Raw genomic sequence first — 6,223 nt, 5'->3', positions numbered from 1 at the left:
GACTAGAAATCAGGACTTATAGTTTTGATCACTAACATTGACAAACATGCTTGAGATAGCAACGCATGCGAGTTCGACCGAGCAATGCTCTAACAGCTTGAACCCTGAATCTCTTGAAAAAATCATTTGGATGTTCGTTATCTCGTTGGAACATCTTTCCTAGATCCGAAAAGGTAACTTGCTCAGACACGAAGAAGTACTTCTTGTAGAAAGCCGTAACCATGCCACCCCAGTTGGGGATGCTATTTGGTGTGATGCTGTTGTACCACGTGTATGCTCTTCCGATAAGCGATTTCGAAAAATCACTCAGACGAAGAACGTGATTATATTCATGTTCACCCAGGGACTCCAGGAATCGAGAGATATGTTCACTTGCATTCCCGGTGCAGTTGTATAAAGTGAATTGAGGAGAAGAGTATCCTCTTGGAAGATGAATCCTTTGTATTTCAGGCGGGTAAGGGGTTTGATGCTGATGCATGTCTATATCATCATTTTTTATTCGATTCAGAAGAAGTTGCTCCAAATCTTCTCGCGTGATAAAATTGGACGGTTGATTTCTCTCCAATGGGGATCTGGCGCGAGTTTCTTTGTCTGCAAAGGTGTGCCCTGCTAAGGTGCCGGCGCCAAGGGTATTGGAGGTGTTCCTCATCGACTCTGGATGTCGTGACTCCCGTGGTAGCCGCTCCGTTAGGGTATTGAGAAAGACAAGTACCTCTTTCTGAGTCGAAACCATGTCCGTCTGGGCTCTAGCAAGAACCTCCTGTCTTTCCATCAAATCAGCGATGGTGACATGGGGTCGGCTTCCTCTGGCTCCTCAGGTTTCTCGTCCTGATTGCGGAGTAACAGGAGGCGCCATACTTGACGAAACATTAAGGGCGGTAGCAGCAGCTCTGGCCCTGGTTACTGGTGGTGTAACACCTGAAGGAGCGCTTTCCGTGCTGCTGGGATTAGCAGGCTGCGTAGAAACATTTGGGGCGGCAGCAGCTCTGGCTCTGGTGATTGGTGGTGTAACACCTGAAGGAGCGCTTCCCGTGCTGCTGGGATTAGTAGGTGACATATTGATGTCACATGAAGGAGTGTCAGTACCATGGACGGGTTCCGTGCTAGTGTTCTCAGGGCTTGTTGCTGACCCAAATCTGAGTTCTACCATGTTGAAATTGGAATTGAAAGGTGAAACTGGAAAGTGGAAATCGATATTGCAACCGAGAGATTGATCTCCGACTGTGGTCGCCAATTGTTTGATGGTGGAAACAGTTTCTGTTGATTTTGGTAATTTCGAGTGTGTGGGTGAGAAACGAGTCTAAACCCTAAACAATATACTGCAAGAGAGTACTTTGATTCGAGAGACCAATCTGTACAAATTCGGCCTAAACCAAGAAATGGTCATTCCAGACTTTATTTGGTCACAAAGTGAAGGAGAAGGGTTGGTCTAGGGAGGGAAGCGAAGAGAGTGTTGAGACCAGAATAGTTGATTCAGGAAGAGTAGTTGTTTGACGACTTGTATCAGAAAGTGGAAAGCTAAACGATGGGAAAGCTAACAAGTGATTTCTGAATGTTGTATTCTCCTGACCAAAACTTGTTTTTTGGTGGAAATAGGTGAGACCTATTTATACAAGTCGCAACGAAACGTACCCTGGTCTCGTAAGAAGTGGAAGCGGTTGAGTAAATGGAAGAATGCGGTAACGTGTAATGTCTGGAATTGATGTTTTCATAATGAAGGAAACGTTTCACCATTACTTCTTGTATTTACTAACTGCCTCACTCTTATGACACTTTCTTGTAACAGGCGTAGTGTACGCCGCCCGCGGTAAACCGCCAGACCAATACCCTGATGAGCATCCCCCAGTTTGTGACATGTTTTGATGTCTCGAGTGTTTTGTGTAGCATGTTGCTATTGTTTGGCAAGTTGATCTTGGGAGGCTTGCCGGCTCGGTGGTGACCTTCGATTGTCGAGATTTTGCATCTTGAGAGGAAGGTTAGTCGTTGATTGTGGTTACTTTCCGTTGGTAGCAAGTGGCGTGGCCACGGTTCTGGCATGGCTTGCACATGATCTTGGCGTGGCTAATTAGGGTTTGGTTCCGTGACCATAGAATTGGCATAGCTAAGTGTGCGTCGTGGCCAAAGAGTTGGCAGCGTAGCCAAAGGTTTCCACAAGTCGTTTGGTTTAGTGGAGAGATTGTACGGCTGAGATTTGCATCTCAGAAGGAAGGATAGACGTTGATTATTGCAACCTTCCGTTTGGCAGCCATCGGCATGGAGGCATGGCCGGCATGGCTTTGGCGTGGCCAAATTAGGGTTTTTGCACCGTGTCCAAATTAGGGTTTTGGCACCGTGGCCTAGTGTTGGCACCCGTAGCCAAGAGATTTCCACAAGTCATTTGGTGGCAAGTTTGTACGGCTGAGATTTTCATCTCAAGGGGAATGGTAGCCGTTGATTGTTGCAACCCTCCGTTTGGCAGCCAGCGGCATGGAGGCATGGCCGGCGTGGCTTTGGCATGGTTTAGGCGCGACCAAGCTAGGATTTTGGCATAGCTTTAGGCGCGGCCAAAATTAGGGTTTTGGCATAGTTTAGGCGCGACCAAAATTAGGGATTGGCATTGGGCCATTGCCACGCGTTCGGTGGCGAACTTGGACGGCTGAGATTTGCATCTCAGAAGGAAGGGTGGCCGTTGATTGTTGCAACCCTTCGTTTGGCAGCCAGCAGCATGGAGGCATGGCCGACATGGCTTTGGCGTGGTTTAGGCACGACCAAGCTAGGATTTTGGCATAGTTTTAGGCGCGTCCAAAATTAGGGTTTTGTCATAGTTTAGGCACGTCCAAAATTAGGGCTTGGCATTGGGCCAAAAGTTTCCACGCGTTTGGTGGCAAACTTGGACGGCTGAGATTTGCATCTCAGAAGGAAGGGTGGTCGTTGATTGTTGCAACCCTTCGTTTGGCAGCCAGCAGCATGGATGCATGTCCGACATGGCTTTGGTGCGGAGGTGTGGATGGCATGCCATGCCATGCCATTGTCACTATGGTGCGGCTGGCATGTTGGTATGCCTTTAGCGTGGAGATGTGGTTGGCATGGCATGCCATTGGCACGGTGGTGCGGCTGGCATGGTTGGCATGCCTTTTGCACGGATATGTGGCTGACATGGCTTGCCATTGGCACGGTGGTGCGGCTTGCATGGTTGACATGCCTTTGGCGCGGAGATATGGCTGGCATGGCATGCCATTGGCACGGTGGTGCGGCTGGCATGGTTGGCATGCCTTTGGCGCGGAGATGTGGCTGGCATGGCATGCCATTGGCACGGTGGTGCGGATGGCATGGTTGGCATGCCTTTGGCGTGGATATATGTCTATTAGGGTTTAGCGTGTCGTAACCCTAGTTTAAAATATGTGGCACGCGTGATTGGAACGTTTATCTAGCATATGCGGCTGGCATGTGCAGAGATGATGCCAGTCAGTACCGAGGGCTCTGCCGTGGAGCATGGCATATAAAAAAGGTACCCTGGTAATTTTACGCAGACATGTTGAATGTTTCAATAAATGTGCTAGTGGCGACATTATTACTCAAGTGTGATGTCACTGTCTGACTAAGGTTTTACGATTTTAACCCTAAGCTAAAAACCACCATCAACACTATCGTACGAGTACAATTGTAATAATTGGCTTGAGATTTCTATCTCCGATAGGCAAGATAAAAATTAATCACAAACATCTTCGTCTCATCGTTTGTGATTCTAAAATATCTTTTTTCGCTGCGTCGATTAAGACTATTGTGAGGTGATTGATAATACTAGGTTTTTCTTTGGGAATATAAGTCTGGATTATCAATTGGTTCCTGTTCACCTTGATTTATCAAAAGACGGAACAAAACTCGTAGGTATATTCATGGGAGACAGATTTATCTATTATCATAGACTTTTCTGTGTGATACAGATTTGTTTATTAAAGTCTTCGACTTTGGGTCGTAGCAATTCTTAGTTGTGGGTGAGATCATCTAAGGGAATCAAGTACGTAGCATCCTGCTGGGATCAGAGTCGTAGGAGCATAACTGTACCTTGGATCAGTGTGAGATTGGTTGGGTTTCAACTACAGTCCAGACCGAAGTTAGTTTGGAGTAGGCTAGTGTCTATAGTGTCTTAATACAATGTATGTTCAATTTGGACTAGGTCTCGGGTTTCTCTACATTTGCGGTTTCCTCGTTAACAAAAATAATTGTAATATCACAGGTTGTGCGTTGTTCAATCAATTAGAATATCCGACCTTTTGGTTGTTTATTTAAATTGATTGACACTTGGATATTGGTCTTTGGTACCATCCAAGTTTATCTCTCTTGTATTTAAATTGAGACTCGCAGTTTGCTTGAGTAAGATTTAAATCGAGAGATAGAGATAAAAACTCTTTGATATACTCTTCTATTGATTGAGTCTAACTGTCTAGTTGATTTTCTAGAAAGTATATTGGTGTTTGTCCATATAGATTGTTAAGCGAAATATTGGGTGTGGTTGTTAGACCCCCGCTTTTTCAATTGGTATCAGAGCAGGCAAACACGTTAAAGACCTGTTTGAGGGTGAAAACGATTTCTACTGATTTTGGTAATTTCGGGTGTGTGGGTGAGAAACGAGTTTAAACCCTAAAAAATGTACTACAAGGGAGTACTTTAGATCCGAGAGATCAATCTGTACAAATCTGTCCGAAACCAAGAAATGGTTGTTCCAGACTTGCTTCGGTCACAAAGTGAAGGAGAAGGGTTGGTTTTGGGGAGGGAAGCGAAGAGAGTGTTGAGACCAGAATAGTTGTTTCTGGAAGAGTAATTGTTTCACGACTTGTATCAGAAAGTGAGAAGCTAACAGATGGAAAGCTAGCAAATATTTTCTGAGTGTTGTATCCTCCTGACCTGAACTTGTTGTTCGGTGGAAATAGGTAAGACCTATTTATACAAGTTGAAGTGAAACGTACTCTGGTCTCGTAAGAAATGGAAAACAGATGATTAAATGGGAGTAGGTGGTAACCGGTAACGCCTGGAATTGATGTTCCATAAAAGAAAGCGTTTCACCATTACTCCCTGTATTTACTAACCGCCTCATCCTTATGACACTGTCTTATAACGGGCGTAGTGTACGCCGCACGCTTTAAACCGCCAAACCAATACCCAATGAGCATCTCCCAGTATATGACATGTGTTGATGTCTCGAGTGTTTTCGTGAAAAACATGTAGCATGTTGTTGTTCGGCAAGTTGAGATTGGGAGACTTGTCGGCTCGGTGGTGACCTTCGACGATCGAGATTTTGCATCTTGAGAGGAAGGGTAACCGTTGATTATTGCAACCCTTCATTTGGTAGCCAGTGGCATGAAATCATGGTCGGTACGGCTTTAATATGGCCTAGTTTAGGCGCGGCCAAAAGTTAAGGTTTTGGCTTTGTTTGGGCGCGACGAAACTAGGGATTGGCGTCGGGACAAAGGTTGCCGTGCGTTAGCTGGTAACCTTGGACGGCTAAGATATGCATCTTATATGGAAAAGTGGCCGTTGATCTTCGCAAGCCTTTGTTTTGGTAGACTCGTTGCCAACTGTTCTCGATGCTAGTGTTCTTGTGTAGGGTAAAAGTCTCCCTTTTCCGCTCGCGGAACGAAATCCATCAACAACCTCCAAATAACATATTTTGGAAGGATGAGTTTCTCGCTATCCATGGATTCGTGAATGATGTGGTATAAAACTGTTGCGGTAAGACTTCTCCTGCGGTTTTAGCGGAGCACCCACTACTGAGGGATCCTTCTTCGACCAAGAGAAAATCCGTAAGCCCGAATGCAGATAGTCCCCAAGTGAAGGAGCGAAGGTCTAAAAGACGTGCATATGGTTTCCAGTCAGATTCGACAGCCTACCGACTTTCAGTTCGTCTAATATGCGGGTACATGCTTTTCCTCTTGATTTTAGTTGGATCGCGTATATCCTTGTTTCTTTTCTGAGTATCCGTCTTTGTATCTTGCCCAGGGTCTCAGCAGCGTGAACACTAGTCAAAAAACATCGTTTCTCGAGATGGAGGGTGGCGGTGCTGAGCCTATCCATGGTGATGGGGAACCCGAGAAGGATGAAAGTTCAGAGTCCAGTGATGGCGAGAGTAGTTCTTCCGACAGCAGTGCTGAATCTTCCTCTAGTCGGTCTGACAGCGAATCAGTGAGTCTCCCGCATGTTTTTTCTTCTTTCCTCTCTTCCTTTCTCTTTGGAAAATATCTAATCT

This window comes from Papaver somniferum, chromosome 7 (genome assembly GCF_003573695.1).
Source record: "Papaver somniferum cultivar HN1 chromosome 7, ASM357369v1, whole genome shotgun sequence".
Classification (NCBI taxonomy): Eukaryota; Viridiplantae; Streptophyta; class Magnoliopsida; order Ranunculales; family Papaveraceae; genus Papaver; species Papaver somniferum.
This window is presented reverse-complemented; position numbering follows the sequence as displayed.